Below are 16676 nucleotides of genomic sequence, written 5' to 3' on the forward strand. Positions count from 1 at the left end.
TCTCTGTTTTATAGTCTATATTATTTTTATCTTAAGAGGCAATAATAACATGCCTTTGCTTGCTCATTTAATTTTTTAAAAGAAATATATTTTTAATCCCTTTTGCAGTAAAAAGTACCCGGGGCAGTTTACAAGATAAGAAACCAGTCGAAACAATACAAAGCAAATACAGTACAACAATACAAAACAAATCTTAACTAAAGAGAGAGAAAGAAATCTATCGATTACTAAGCCAGAGAGATTAAAATTTATAACTCGGCCAATAAAGAATGGCCTTGGTGTAATGACAGAAGATCATCAGAGAGTGAGAGAACAAGTTTGTGGGTGAGAGAGAATGCTTAAAGAGTTTAATAGAAGTTTGTTTGAAAAGTCAAACTTTATTTGACCATAGTGAGGGTGTTTCTCCATAAACAACTGAATAAGAGTTGTAAGTAATGATCCACATTTCCGATTCATGTGTTCTTTCCTGCACAGCATTTCCTGTCAGCATGCCTCCAAAACACTCAACCAGGATCAAATATTCTCATGTGCTTACACAATTTGTTTTTCTTACTCTGTGATCTTAGGTTGGGTTGGCAGTGGAAGCCTTACTTCTCCCATTAAGCTAATTCAGAGCTGTTGATAATCCTCTTTTACATTATCTTTGTCAGTGCTTCAGTGGCAGAGAAGTGTATGGTTACCAACCCCCCCCCCACTTAAAAACTTCATCTTCTAACTCACATATTAGAACAAATTTCCTTTTGTCCCGTATGGAACATGTTTACATACTGGTAAATAATGCTTATAATGGACTTTAGGTTCAAAAGGAAGACAAAAAGAGCTCCTGTTCCATTTCCCAAACAACCGTAGGTAATTATCATGTTTGGTCAAAGTGTTTGACTTGGGAAAACGGAACAGAAATATATTCCCCAAGGTATTCAAAATAAAGCAAAACAACACCTACTTGCTACCATTCTTCCCACATTATCTATCTTTACTAGGAATTACTTAAATCTATCTCAGCCAGTGTTAAGGCAGAAAGAGTCATCCAAGGAAACAAAAGCAGTAGTAACAATAAGATTCCGCAGCTTCTTCCACAACTACACCCATATGCTGCCATTCGTCCTACATTATCTCACTGTCTTTGGTAAGAATCCTTCCGTTTTCTCAGTGAGCGTTAAGGTAGACTCTACCCGGTAGAGTGCTCTGAGAAAACAACTGAAACCTGCTCCTTCTTTGTTTTACTGAACATTATGTATTTTGTGGTTTTATATCTTGATATTATTCTGTGAACTGCCCTGAGGCCCCCGGGCATAGGGCACTATATTAAATAAATAAATAAATAAGCAAGCAAGCAAGCAAGCAAGCAGCATAATACTGCTTCTTACTTCATTTCCCTGAAAGGTACCTGTACCAACTCAAATACAAATATTTCCCCTTAATTTCAAAATAATTTGCATTCCAATGACCTAATACCATGGAGGTCTTATAAATAAATTTGTATTTATACTCCGCCCTTCCCGGTTCATAAAACCGGGCTCAGGGCGGCTAACAACAAATTTAAAACACTTAATTGATGCAACAGAAAACAGTATAAAATGGGAATAACAATAAATTCAGAATTCAAAAATCAATTTAGGGGGGAAATCCATCCAATAAACATTAGATGATCACCAGGGCTAGCTGGCTAAATTAGTCCTTTTGGGGCCAGCGGGGAATTAGCTGTGGGATCCAGAGCTGGTAATCTTCATAAAAAGGGGAGGGGGAGGGAAGGAACAGGGATAAAAGATCAGGCTAAGTTCAAATTGAAAGCCAGGCAGAATAGCTCTGTCCTACAGGCCCTGCGGAAGGAAGTTGAATCCTGCAGGGCCCTGATCTCATGGAACAGAGCATTCCACCAGGTCGGAGCCATCACCTAGAAGGCCCTGGCCCTGGTGGAGGATAATCTGACTTCCTTAGGGCCTGGGACCTCTAAACTATGATTATTCATAGACCTTAAGGTCCTCTGCGGGACATACCAGTAATGAAGCTCCATTACTGATGATCTTATCTGTAGCTGCTTCTGTGTTGGATCATGTCCACTGTGGAGTAAGAAGGCAAACACACACATCTTTGTTTGGTCACTGGGCTATCCTGAGCATTCACGCATCCCAAATAGTCTTATTCCAGAAAGCGCCTTGACCTATCATGGATTCTTCAGTAGTATTCATGGCCGTCTTGATATGGACAGCACTAAGTTCACCTGTTGCAACTGGAATCCCCATCCACCTTTGTCTGGTCATTAATGACAAATAAAAATTGCCATCCCCACAAACTGAGTAATTTTGAAACTGAGAATTCAGCTCAAATGCATTTATTGTCCTCTGTTCTTGTTGTGAATTCATGCAGAGTGAAGAACGTGTACGTGAAACCTTGCATATGCAAGCATTTGTGTTGATGAATGAGTGCTGCAGTTGAAAATAATTTGTTTCTGGTCTGTCATTGCAAACACAAGAAGTGTTTACATCTGAGAACTGTTTCCCATGTTAAAATTTCTCAGGAGCATTCCTGAGAACCACATCAAGTCTGAAAAATCTCTGCTTAGCAGTGGCTACTAGGTAGGTCTTATTGCCTTAGAGATAGGGAAGTCTAAGGAGTTTCAGAGTACATAAGTTAGTTACATATATGGGAACTTAAGTGTTTCTCAGTTGTACTAAAGTAGGCATGGCCAAACTTGGCCTTCCAGATGTTTTGGGACTACAACTCCCATCATCCCTAGCTAACAGGACCAGTGGTCAGGGATGATGGGAGTTGTAGTCCCAAAAATATCTGGAGGCCCAAGTTTGGCCATGCCTGTACTAACGAAACATTCCCAAAGATTCATTTGCTATCTAATAAAAGAACAGCAAACACAATATTCAAGGTACAAAATTCAGTACTGATCTGTGAGCCCTTATTAATTTAGGAGACTGTGCTGCAACATTTTATGCTTGTTACTGTCATGAGTTTTTAAGCTTCCTTTCTGGAATGCCTTATGCACAAACAAATACACCCCAAGGTGCAGATATATGTATATTATGCAACTGTTTCTTTGATCTCAATTTTTAAAATGATTATTCCATTCCTAGGCAGCTGCTACCCACCTCTCAGTTTCCTATGCTTTTTGTACCTTTTGTACTTTCTATAAACCGAACAGTTCTTCTTTATTTTTTAATGCCAGAAAACATTTCCCTTCCCTCAGGTGTGAGTGGGTGAACCTGTTCTCAGCTGAGACAATGGATGCCTAGCTTGTAGAAGAATTATGGCTTTTTTGCTTTATGCCTGTTTGTAACAGCCTAGCCATCAACTCCCTTCCCTCATGAGATTTTAAAAATTGGTATGTTGACATAACCTTTGTTGCATATATGTCCTGCGTGCATAGTGACATATTGCATGCATTTACATGCTTACTGTTTTCCTGATTAGGATAAATGTACCTGACATAACATAAAAAACATTGATTTGATTAAAAAAAGAAAACCTAGTTCCATTGTCTGGTAGAAGAAACCTTCTCCTTCTCCTGCTCCTTTTTTAACCCTCTTTATAGTCGGAGAGAAATACAATTTTCATTCAACATTGATGTTTCCTTTTCATCCTTAAAAGCTAATTTTTTTTCCTGCAGCAGTTTTGGTGGAAATTATGTATCACTTGTGATAATTCATTTTAAAAATTCCTGGGCTGTGTGGCATACTTTCATGAAAATTCATTTAGATAAAATTAGATATTATTGTTTAATGAGGTGGCATTTCAATTTAGACCTTGCATCATGCATATACCAAGAGTTTTTTATGGAATAGTTAGGTTCATTTGAGTAATAAAGGCTGAATCATGGGGGCTTTAATTCTTAATCGCTGTGAGGATTGTTATCTGTGGGATGTGAGCTGTCTTAGTGGTATTCAATCAAGTGTCCACTTAGCCGTGACCAGAAGTAATTGCTCCCAAGTGGGTTGCACAATGACCTGTTAATACTTGCTTTGACCCTGTGACCTTGTCTGCCCCATTGTTTAGGATTTTATAGCAAGCGAGTCTGCATTTCTGTAGGGTCAAGTAGATATCTGAGGTCAAACATTTTCTGATTACTACACAGTGTACACTGTAATGTTAGTAGAGACTCTGTGGCACAGAAATAGTCGCTGCTTTGTAGTATACACAAGGCAAACAATTTGAATGTTCTCTTCCTTACTGCTTGTAAACAGTTTAATATTTTACCAAAAGAACTTCATCTTGTAAATTAGCTATGAATAATACATACATAATTACTACTCATGTCTTTATAAACACTTGTGTCTTAATTGGCTTGGATGTTTTTAAGATATTTGCATTTTGTTGGAGAAGTTAATTTTAATTTACTCTGGTAAGTTGGAAAGTTGTTTTACGAAGGTCTAGTTTCTCCCTTCTGTACTCCAGAGCTTAACTTGTTGCCGGATTACAGGAAAGCAAAGTGCAAAGTTCAACATGTATTTGCTTTCCATTAAGCAATTTTTAACTTTTTTACCCATATCCTAGTAAACTTTCAAGAACTGATGTCATGTTCTTGTTTTAACTTACTGTTCATCTGTACATAATGTATTTTATTAATCACATTTAGCACACAACCATGATCATCTTTTATTTTGAAAAGTTTGATAATGGGTCACTTACCTAGAGGGTCAGTGGCCTCTCTCTCCCTGGAGGTCTTCAGGTAGAGGCCCCAAGAGCCATCTGTTGGGAGAACCTTGATGCTGTGTTTCCTGCATCAATTATAATATAGGACTAAGGTGGCCTACAAGCCCACCTCCAACTCTCTGATTCTATTATAGTCGTACCTTGGATCCCGAATGCCTTACGAGTCAGAACGTTTTGGCACCTGAACTCTGCAAACCCGGAAGTGAGTGTTCCAGTTTGCAAACGTTCTTTGGAAACTGAACGTCCGACGTGGCAGTCCACGGCTTCCGATTGGCTACAGGAGCTTCCTGCAGCCAATCGGAAGCTGCGCCTTGGTTTCCGAAAGTTTTGGAAGTCGAACGGACTTCCGGAACGGATTCTGTTCAACTTCTGAGGTACAACTGTATTCTTTTCAGAGCTAGATTTTTCTTTTCTAAAAGCACAAAGCTCTCTTAAGGATCTCCTATGTAGTCAACTCCTGAAATTTTAACATGAAGACTCATTTAAAACTTTCAATTTATGCATCAAAACTAACACATTTTACTGATCTCACATTGCGCCACCGGAGATAGGATTTGCCTGCCATATTGGTTGCTGTGGGGTAAGCAAGGAGCAGGTATCATTGTGGCTGGCGCTCTCTCACACTTACCTTGATGCGCATTGTACAGTGGTACCTTGGGTTATGAACTTAAATCATTTCGGAGGTACGTTCTTAACCCAAAATCGTTCTTAACCTGAGGCTCGCTTTTGCTAATGGGGCCTTCCGCTGCCACTGTGCCGCCGGTGTGTGATTTCCGATCTCATCCTGGGGCAAAGTTCTCAACCCAAGGTACTACTTCTGGGTTAGCGGAGTTTGTAATCTGAAGTGTTTGTAACCTGAAGTGTTTGTAACCCAAGGTACCACTGTACTGGTTACTGAATATTCAGATTATACCATTTTGTTGGCAATATAGGCTTTTGAGTTAAAGATCTCTGGTTCACAGTAATGTTAAATATTGAATTGTGAGCAAGTCCCATAATTCATCTGGGTGGGTACATTGTAAAAAAAGAAAGTCAGCGAGTAGGAGGTGTAGCACAGGAGGAGAAATGGGAGATTTTCAAGCAGATCTCTTTTTCCAAAACTGATTTGCACTTATTGTTGAGTGAGGAACATGTTGCATCCTCAAGTAGAGATAGCTTCATATGCTGGCTGTCAGAAATATCCAGAACATTGCAAGACAGAAAAAAAGGAGATTCCATATTTAGTAGTCCAGATGACTGATGCTGGTTCTTTCCTTTGTCACAGGCTTTCTGTGTGATATTTGTTTCTTGGTATCATAAATGTAAAATGGATGCTATGGCACTGTCTTAACAGAGATTCTGTGAGGTTGTGTTAGATGTTGCAAGATGTTCTAGGTCACTGGTTCTCAACCTGTGGCTCCCCAGATGTTGTTGGACTACAACTCCCATCATCCCTGAGCTCTGGCCTTGCTAGCTAGGGGTGATGGGAGTTGTAGTTCAACAACATCTGGGGACCCACAGGTTGAGAAAGGCTGTTCTAGGTAGTACAGTACTGACAGCCATGCCAGTTCATAATTCACATGAGGAGAACCTATAAGAACTGTGATTTCCAACTTGGAAATTTGTATTTAGAGCCCTTAAAAATGCCAGTACATTTTTCTCTCAAAACACACACACACACACCATATTCCAGAGACTTCACTTCTATCAGTGATGCAGTCTAGCTTCTTTCCAGCAGTGGCAATGCAGGACTTGTTAATGAAGCGGAAAAAGCTGGATCTGTGTGGGCAATGTGGAGTCCATATAGGTGGATTTAATTTCTTCTGAGGGTCCAAATGATGCAACCGCATGACAGATTCCTCATTAGCGAGATGGATTAGAATGTGTATCATGACTGATGCCTACCCTGAGTAATACTTTAAAGAGCTCATTCCACTAGAGCTATTGGACACATCTTGGGTGGAGGAGAGAAATTGGCGCATGTAGAGGATATTTGCAGAAAGTTACACTTCCACCATATGTCACTAGAAGTCTCTTTAGATGTAAATTTTGGATGGAGTTTTCAGTGTTGCTGTAGTCTGGTTTGTCCTTTTTCTACCACCCACTCTGAATAATACCCAACTACTTGGGTTCTTTGCTTTATTTTCCCCTAAAGGATTGTAGGAAGCTTTCTTTCTCCCACACCCCCAGCCTTACTTATGACTTTGCCTTTTCTTACTTCTGTTTTGCTAAACGAGTAACTATGTGGAGCATTAGCATCTTATTGGGTCAAAAATCTGAAGCTTTTTCACAATTACTAAATTGATAGAGATGCTAGTAAAGAGGAGGGAAGTTACCAGGTCCAATCAGTTTGGTACTTCTGACTTGCAACAAATCATTTTGTAGGAAAGAAAATGTCCTTTTAATTTTTAATAGCTTTGCCATGAACTTTTATGAGGTAATAATCTGGTTCCTGAGTGGATAAAGGATGAGGTTACAGGCCAAGTACCTTGTTTCCCTCAAGGGTAAAGGTGAAATTGATAACAAAAAAGAAGCATAACCATGTTTCACATTCCCTCTCTTTTATTCCCCCAATTGTTGAAATTGCTGCTTCAAAGGAAGTGAGCAGTATGTGACATATATAAGACATATCATAGTGAAAAGAGGAGAGGACTATGTAAGTAAAGACAAAAAGAGAGGTGGTATGAGGAAAGGGCATGGAAGCTGTGCTACTGATAATTTGATTATCCTCAAGATGACAGGTGGGATTTGAAGAATCACTGAAGTGACTAACACTCAGCTCTACTAGAGATGTATACCCACCATGGTGCAGTTAGTGGCTCGTGCTGACATAAATGCAAGGGATCTGAAACTTGGCAAATGGAGTAAACCAGTCCTGTTATTACGCTCATCATTTTGAAAGGTTACTGCCAAGTACACACAGTTCCCACACGCCGCCCACAAAGCATTCACTGAAAATGGTTGGTTAAGTGAGTGTTTGCCTAACGAGTCCATGATTTCCATTGAATCCTATGGTAATCAGTGATCACTCTCCCACTCCTGCCATGGTTTCTTCCTAAAATGGCTGTAGCCAAGCAGCAAAAGAGTGACAAAGGAAAAAACTGATTTGTCCAATCACCCTTTCTCCACTGTTCTCTGATTCCTCCGATCTCTTCCTGACCATGGTTTCTGTCCCAAAATGGCTGCCACTGACCGGCAAAACATAACAACCAAGGAAGTGGGCAGGCTATGGCTCTTTGGATATCTGAATATGCATAACAAGGTTTGGGCATAATTCTTTATGTTTGGATAAGTGAATTGGCAGATAACAAATGAGCTGATAGCTGGACCCATATGTTCTGATGACACCTCACTCCAATATAACTTCTTGCAGAGAATTCATGTGGATATTAAAAAGCATGAGGAATTATGTTTATAAAACTCCATAGGATAATTCTAATGGAGACAACCAGTGGTTTCCTCACACCACTTTCTGGAGCATAACCTTAGAAATATGAAGAACCACCATGAATTGCATTTATGAACTTGACTTTGTAAAGGCTTTTTGAAACTCCAGGTATACAATATCTACTTGACATTCTGCAAGTGTAATACTAGCAGATTCTTTGCTTCCAGCACTGCTGCAGAAGAGATCCGCAAATAGGTTCCAAACTGCTTTTGATTGGATTAATTGTGAATTTTCCACCTGCGTTATATGTCTCAGTGGATCAGTTTTTAGCAGATATCTAGAAAACGAGGGCACTGTCTTGATTCTTGTCAGTTGAAGAGGCCATTTGGGAACAATCATGTCAACCACTTACAATCTTAGTATTTCATAAATAGGTAAGAGCATCAACAGGGTCAATTGTTGAGTCAGCTGTAAAATCCCTAAGAGCAAGCTGGGAAACCTGCAGTATTCATCCAGCAGCTTCTGATGATGGACCACCTTAATGGGTTTCCCACATGCCCACATTTCATTTCTTGCCAGGATTTAATTGCCACCCTCCTAACAGTTCTGGAGCAGTGCAAAGAGCTGCTCTCTGTGAGCGAGTGCGACATTGGCTGATATAAGTACTCCTTCCCCCATTTATTGCAGGAGGGTATGCTAGCACAGTTCTGTGGTCCTGTTTCTCCTCTTTTAGATGAGGCAGCCATTTTGTGTTGTGCCATCTCCCCCCCCATCCATTTTGTGATATGCTATGTCCCCATAACAGACATTTCATAACTAGCAGCATGGCATTTCTGCTTGGTGACCTCTGCTGTAGAAGCTAGAGAATTCTGTGCCCCCATATTAATAGGTAAAGATCTGCCCATGACAAAGCAATTACTAAGACTTTCCCCAAACATTGCATTCTTCTTGTCCAGAGCAGAAAACCAAATTAGGTAGGCATATGCCCAACTGAATGTATTAGGACAATTGGTGAAGCCCATAGGGTTGTTGTGTGGACTTGAACTTTGCCGGAATGTAGGGCTCAGTTCTGATGTTGGAAGTCCTCCAGAACTAAAGCATGGAGGTCCTCAAAACTATACTAGATACCATTTCAATGTCATGGTGAGCAGAATCCCTAGATCACGGGTGTCAAACACAAGGCCCACAGGCCGAATCCGGCCCGCCAGACCTCGTCATGTGGCCCGTGTAGCCGCCGCCGGCCGCCAGCCTTCACCGTTTATTCTCGCTTTTTTTTTTTTTGGACACAAGAAAGCCGCCTCTTCAGCACATGTGCGGCAGCCTACAAGCCAGAGAACGTCTGCCCTCTAGCGGCGCCGGCCGTTCTACACAGGAAACCTCCACTTTACATGCATTCAGGAAACCTCCACTTGTTTTTATATTGAGCGCATGCCATTCTGTGATGTGACAGATCCAACGGCTGCCTGAACCCTTTTCTCCTGTACTGTAAGTACATATGATGTATAGTCCTACAGATACAACCGGCCCTTTGAGGTTGACCAAACTGCTGATGCGGCCCCCCGATGAATTTGAGTTTGACACCCCTGCCCTAGACCATCCTTGGATTCCAATATTAGGTGCAAAAGCCCAATAAATGTGGTTTAAGGGGCTGAAGAACTAGTGAATGAATGGAATATCTTCAGATCTTAACAACTTCACTTCCCCACACCATTGTCCTGTGCTTTCGTTACATGGAATACTTGGCTGAATTTCACTAAACCAGAGTAGAATCTGTAGGTTCTCCCAACCAGTTCTGCTCTTACCCAGTTCTAAGTCCTGAATTATTGTTGTTCTGTTACATTAACTGGCCTCCACAGTCAGTTACAGACTCACTGTTAAAACTGTGTTTATGGAAGACAATCTTACTTGGCTACAAGTGATTGAAGAAGAAGAAGAAGAAGAAGAAGAAGAAGAAGAAGAAGAAGAAAGGGGTAGCCAACATGGAACCTTCCTGGTTGGACTCGAACTTCCATCAGTCTCAGCCAGCATGGCCAATTGCCGGAGATTATGGGAGTTGTAGTTTCAACAATATATGAATGGCACCACATTGGCTACCCCTGCACTAGGACAACGCTGACATACCCAAGTTAGCTGTCGCTCTTACCGACTAGTACTGTTTTAATTGATCTTGACCAGACAAAATTACTTTTAAAAAGTTCTTTTGGAAAGGGGGAAATAACAATTATTTCTTATTTCATGACAATATAATATACTACTTTTTTAAAAAAATAGAACTGCTCATTTTGAGAAACGCTTTGAGTTATTTGCTCAAGTTATTGTATTCTAGCTTCATGGAAAGACACAACTTCCATGCAAACATGCTTTCATTCTGCTATTTCTTTGAATTTTCCATTATGATGGTGGATAGAATGTTGATGGTGTACCCTTGTTTTGATAACAGTAATGAATTAGCCACCTGTTAGTTGCTGCCTGAGTGGACAGCTATAAAGACGAGATTGATTGGGCAGTTTCATATGTAACATTGTCTTCAAACCTATGTATGTATGCTGTACTGTCACTGAATGCAATAGGTGTTTTACTGGCAGTTAATAAAACAGCGTAAACTACTGGACAGTAATATAAACCTTGTGCAAGTTTAGTTGCTAAACCCAGTTGCCCCCTTGGGCAATTGTGGACAAATACATTTTGCATTGTTACTTTATTTTACGGTTGTCTCAGATGACTAGGCAGAACTTCCATCATTTTGTGGCACTGGGCAATTTGATATGATATGAATCTGCATAAAATCATAACACAGACTGAAGTGGATACTGGCTGGAAAAATATTTATTTATTTGTGACTTGATGTTTTTAGAGTACTGCCAAGTAAATCCCATCTTCTCATAAATCGGGGGGGGGGGGGTGTACACACGTACGTACCTAGCTTCAGAAATAGGGAATAGGCAGAAAAGGCATGGGAGAAAACATGCAAGACTATGTGGTGAGAAGTCCCAGTCCCTGCAACATAGCCAAGATTATCCCAAGACATTTTTCATCTTAGGGCAAATAACTAACTGCAGTAGATGCTGGCTCTGTTACCTGGGTTACTAGAATGCCTTTAGAATCAGACCTCTCACTGTTCTAGAGTCACAAGACTCTCCTTTTCAGGCATCCCTTTTGTATTGGGAGCCACTGGGCAGAATAGTTCAACTCACGATACTTTCACCCTTTATCTAGTCAACTATGGTATATATTAATAGAGCACTACTGTTGTCTAATTAGTAACTGAGTTTCTTCTGTTACTGGAGAACTTCCAGTTGCAGATTTTAATGGAAAACTCCCTCATTTTTCAGAAGCTCCTCCATGGCTTATGTTTCCATTCAGTCACTCTGCCACCTTAATTTGCCTTACCCTTGTTTTCATTCACATGCCAGGCATGAAATGAAGGCACGGCGTAATGGTGTATTAACTTGCAAACCTTCCAAGAAGTTACATGACAGCCAGATGCTGGCGCTGGCTATTTTAGGTGCATCTAATTGACCACAAATGCATGGGTCCTTTTGGACTCGGAAGCAGAATGGGGGCAGAACAGGGGTGGGGTGGGGCATGTTTATAGGCACTCCTTTGACATGCACAGGGGCTGGGAACGGAACCCCTGTGCGAAATGGTCGCCGCCTGTACCATTATTTGATTCAGATGTAAGAAGGGGGGAATCACACAGTGGGCCTTTTAGCAAGAGCAATAAAACTTGGCTTATGTAGATGAACAAATTCAGAGTAAGGTACTTTTCCTGGATGATATTACTTCAAAGCACTTCAAAAGTAGTGCAGAGTCAACTGCTGGAATAAAACTCTATACTAAGGTAAAGGGTAAAGGGACCCCTGACCATTAGGTCCAGTCGTGACTGACTCTGGAGTTGCGGTGCTCATCTCACTTTATTGGCCGAGGGAGCCGGCGTACAACTTTCGGGTCACGTGGCCAGCATGACTAATCTGCTTCTGGTGAAACCAGAGCAGTGCACGGAAACGCCGTTTACCTTCCCGCCGGAGCGGTACCTATTTATCTACTTGCACTTTGACGTGCTTTCAAACTGCTAGGTTGGCAGGAGCTAGGGACCGAGCAATGGGAGCTCACCCCATCGCAGGGATTCGAACCGCCGACCTTCTGATCAGCAATTCCTAGGCTCTGTGGTTTAACCCACAGCACCACCTGTGTCCCTAAAAAACTCTATACTAGCTGAGACTAATCTCACCCCTGAAATTTCCTTTTTGACCTAATGAGGACAGGTTTTGGATGTTCTTAGACTTGGTGGAAGCAGGAAGTTGAAAGTACCTTGTAGTTCCTGTTCCCTAGTATTGGGCCTTAGGAGAAACATTGCATCTCCACCTCTGGAGAGCTCTGCCATCTGTAATGACACCAGCATTCCAGCTGCCCCACCTGGCAAACTACGTCTGGCAAGCGCTGATGGAAGTTGGGAGTCCCAACAGCTTCTGATGGGTTATAAGTTCCCAACCCCTGGTATAGACAGTACTGAACTAGGTGGACCAATGGCCTGAGTTAAGCACAGCAGGTATTTATCTTCATCTGGGAATCTTTGGACTTCTCTGAATGGAAGTGGGTAGTAGCAACTTTTGTCTTAACATCCATTCCTGCACCGTTCCTGTTGCATCAGTTATGCCATGAGCCGAGTGCATTAATCTTCAGTAATTGTCCCAATGCCATGTTTACACACAAGTCTAGCAATTTCAGTTTATATGTATGATAGACTATGTATATAGTGATTAACAACTCAACTGCATAGCTTTGTAACCAGCGGTAGCCTGACATTCTGCTTGGAATGTGGCAGTGGCAGGATTCTAGAACTCGGAGGAGGCTGTTGCAGTCAAATTCCACACACATGAATTATGACAAGTTAGGCTGACTGTACTGTGGTTTGTTGTGTCTGGTTTGGTTCCTACTTTTAAAGCTGCAGTTGCATTTGGTCATTTGAAGCTTATTTTCGTAGTCTGGCCAAACCAGCTGGATCCCCGTGCACTGCAGGGAAACATAAAACGTTCAGCATTTGAGCTAAAGTGCTCGACAGATAAGAAGACTCTTGTTACATCATGCACACTGTCTTGTGGGGTTACTAACTTCATTTTATTTGATTGGATGCTGAACAAGGCAAAGGAACACTCTTAATGGAAAGAAGAAAACTCTTTGGGTACAATCCAGATTGATTATATCAGTGGAAAAATTGCCTTGACTCTAGTGGAAGGTGTATTGCTCCCTGCATGCATGCATGCATGTATGTATGTATACAGTAATTTCTAAACTAAATGAGAGATCAAGAATAACTAAGGAATGAATTGGATCAGTCCCACTGTTTTGGTGCAGTGGGTGGGTAGGATAGAGAATGCTGTGTGTACTGAATAAATATCTCACAATTGGGTTTGCACACAGATTGTGGATTTCTGAAATCTACATATTAAACAACTTATGCCAGCAGGCTGAAATGAAATGGGTAATCCTGCCCTCTACACTCATATGCCAACACTGTGTCTGGTCTTTTGGCCTAATTGTATACCAAGGTTAGAGTAGTGTGCACACTTAGCGGGGAACAGTTCCCTTGAAAACAGGAAGACTTATTTCCAAGTAGAAATATATAGGATTGCACTGTAAGAGATGGCAAGTAACAATAGGTAAATAATAACCTGATTGTAAGAGGTGATGTGATCATAATTAAAATAAATAGTAATTTTTAAAAATTAATTTCTACATAGCCCTTACAAGTATCCAAAACACTTCACATGCATTATCTAGCTGTAATCCTTACCGTATGAGTCCCAGTTATGTATTTATTAGATTTCCATCCCACCTTTCCTCCAAGGTGGCTTACACAGTCCTCCCACTCCTCAACTCCTTCCCACACCCTGTGAGGTAGTTTGGGCTAAGAGACAATGACTGGCCCTGGGTCACCCAGTGAGCTTCATGGCTGAGTGAGAATTTGAACCCTGGTCTCCAAGGGTGCAGCATGCGAATCACCACACCACATTGGCATATCTGAGGGTTGAGGGTTGGTGGCGAAGGGACTTCCCCAGGGACTTCCTATGGCCACTACGTTACGACAATTCTCTTTGAAGGAGACTGTGAAACCAGCAGCAAAGAATTGGCCAGTGTGGCATGAGGGTGTGCTGAACTCTGCTCTCCTCATCTCGGTATGTACAGCTGGTTCTGGGAGACTCCGCACACATCAGGGTTCTTTTTAATTATTTGGAAGGGGATGTTGCATAGTTATTAAAATAAAATTTAAAAATCGCCTTTTCTGTACCAGCTCCCCCCCCTCCTCATTTGCTAAATGTGAAGGATAAATAATTTAATCTGGTGAAGAATGATAAATCTGGATATCAGAGGGAGTAGACATGGTTGATAAATGACTGGGTTCCCCCCCCTCCCCTCTGCAGGGTTGCCTAAACAAAATGTGGAAACACGAGTTGTATTATACATAAAAGTGTGTAACCAAGTGGCTGTGAATGTTGCCTCTGTTGCCAGTATGTGGAAACCGTATCTCGTTAAACACTTCCTCGGTGTACTTCTTGTTTGTACTGGTAACGCTGGAAATCACATGGGAGGCAGAGGTGCTCTTTAGATGACTTTCCTGGGAGATAAAGAAAACCAGAGGGATGTGGCATGCTTGCGTTGTGTGCCAGGAATGCTGAATGTTTGGGCGGTTAGCCTTTGGTGGGGCGCTGTTGTTGTCATTGGTTCTAAAGAGAGCTTGACAAGTGACAGAGCTGGGTTCACAACATACAGTAGATTAAAAGGATAAGAAACTGAAGAGAGAAAACCCGGCTACAAAAGGTTTTATTGTTAACAATAGCAAAGAGGGATCTTGAAAGGACAAGTAAAATGCTTCTTGGTCATAAAGGTAATGTGTTTGTATGTTCTGAATTGGCATTTACTTGTTTGGAAATATATTTTGACCGGCAGAGATGAGTATCTCAGGACCCATTTTTGTACCACCATTCACACAGCCCCATTGCTATTGACTGCCTGTCTCCCCAAAAGATTTTTAATAATAGGCTCCTGAGATGCAATAAGGCCTTCTGTTTGAGATCCTAAAGTGCTTCATAAATATTATTTAAACCTATTAAATACGATTTAATCCCCGGGACCTCCAGGACGGGGTGGGAAAGAAAGTCCTGCCTGATACTGTGGAGAGCTGCTGCCATTCATTGTGAGCAATAGATGGACCAACCGATCTGATTCAGCTTATTTCCCTGTGTTCCCACGTTCCTGAAAAATCAGCAGCTGTTGGAGGGTACTTCTGTACCCAGCCTTGCTTCTAGGTGTTGCAGGTGATGCCTATGGACAGGAGGGCCTATCATAGGTGCTGGCTACACCCACTGAAGAGCAAGGGTGGGGAACCTCTGGCTCACAGACCTCATTAAGCCCTCCAGGCTATTTTGGCTAGGCCATGTTCACTTGGCCCACAAGTATGGGGTAGATAAATTTGCAGCTGGGCTAAAAAATGGGGTTGCATGTGCTGCTGATCAACTGCTTGTCTGCTTCTGCATAGCCCTTTGGAATGAAGCCCCAACTTTCAGCTGATTGTTGGGGCTTCAAAGCACAATGCAGTGCTCTCTGCAAGCATCAATGATCAACTGATAGTTGCAGCCTAAACACCTGAAGCCCCAACAGTGAGCTGGAATTAGGTGCACTAGGGAGTTCCCCTTCAGGAACTTCCAAGGAAGCTGGAGGAATCACTTTGAATACAAATCACATTCTCTGCAGATAGGAAAATAATCCTTTTTAAGGAACGTTTCCCATCTCTGAAGAGACCTCAAAGGGCCTCCCTGTTGTTGTAACAACAACAACAACAACAGTTGATAATCTCTGTGACGATTGCTAGTAGTCTGATCTTATATCATGAAATTTGAGAGAACTGTATGTTTTGTTACTTCACTTTCGCATTGTTACCCTTTGAGCACTGATGACTTACCAAGAAGTGAGGGAAGGCTTTGACCTATCTTACTCAGGCCTAGTGATAGTTGGTTAGATGCATTCCTGAATTGTTCGGAAAGGATCACCATTAAGAAAACTGGAGTGTACAGTGGTACCTCGGGTTACAAACACCTGGGGTTATGGACTCCGCTAACCTGGAAGTAGTACCTCGGGTTAAGAACTTTACTTCAGGATGAGAACAGAAATCGCATGCCGGCAGCAGTGGGAGGCCCCATTAGCTAAAGTGGTACCTCAGGTTAAGAACGGTTTGAGGTTAAGAACGGACCTCCAGAACGAATTAAGCTTGTAACCAGAGGTACCACTGTATGGTAATTAAAAATGTAAAAATGGCCTGTGGCAAAGCATGCACTTTTTCCACTCAAAACTAAACATGGAGGGCTCATTCCAGATTGGGACAACAGTGTACAGGGAGAGAAGGTTTACTGCTTCCCTCCCCTGCCACAACCCTTACCCCCCCCCCAACACACCCTGGCAAATTCCAGGAGTAAAAAAAGTGTCCCACTAATAACCGTGGGATTTTTATTTTTTTTAAGCTATTGGGAACAGTGGAGGTCAAGTTTTCAAAGAGTTGCGCAAGCTCTGTCGCTCTCCTCCTCCCCCCACATGCCCCCCACCTACCCACTATGTGCTGCAACTCAATCCATATAATTGCAGCATTTAATTT

General features: G+C 41.7%; 1 protein-coding gene and 1 long non-coding RNA gene across 14 annotated transcripts in view; one reads left to right on the forward strand and one right to left on the reverse strand.

Annotated features, from left to right (window-relative positions):
- FOXP1 (forkhead box P1) overlaps window positions 1–16676 on the forward strand; it is a 543747-nt gene that overhangs the window by 60359 nt on the left and 466712 nt on the right. The window lies entirely within an intron of this gene.
- LOC309525538 overlaps window positions 9287–16676 on the reverse strand; it is a 180897-nt gene continuing 173507 nt past the window's right edge. Inside the window, exon 2 of the long non-coding RNA XR_014216396.1 lies at window positions 9287–9627. This is a non-coding gene — a long non-coding RNA (uncharacterized lncRNA). The remainder of the gene's footprint in view (window positions 9628–16676) is intronic.

Source organism: Podarcis vaucheri, assembly GCF_965113315.1.
Source record: "Podarcis vaucheri genome assembly, chromosome: 2".
In the NCBI taxonomy this organism is placed as follows: domain Eukaryota; kingdom Metazoa; phylum Chordata; class Lepidosauria; order Squamata; family Lacertidae; genus Podarcis; species Podarcis vaucheri.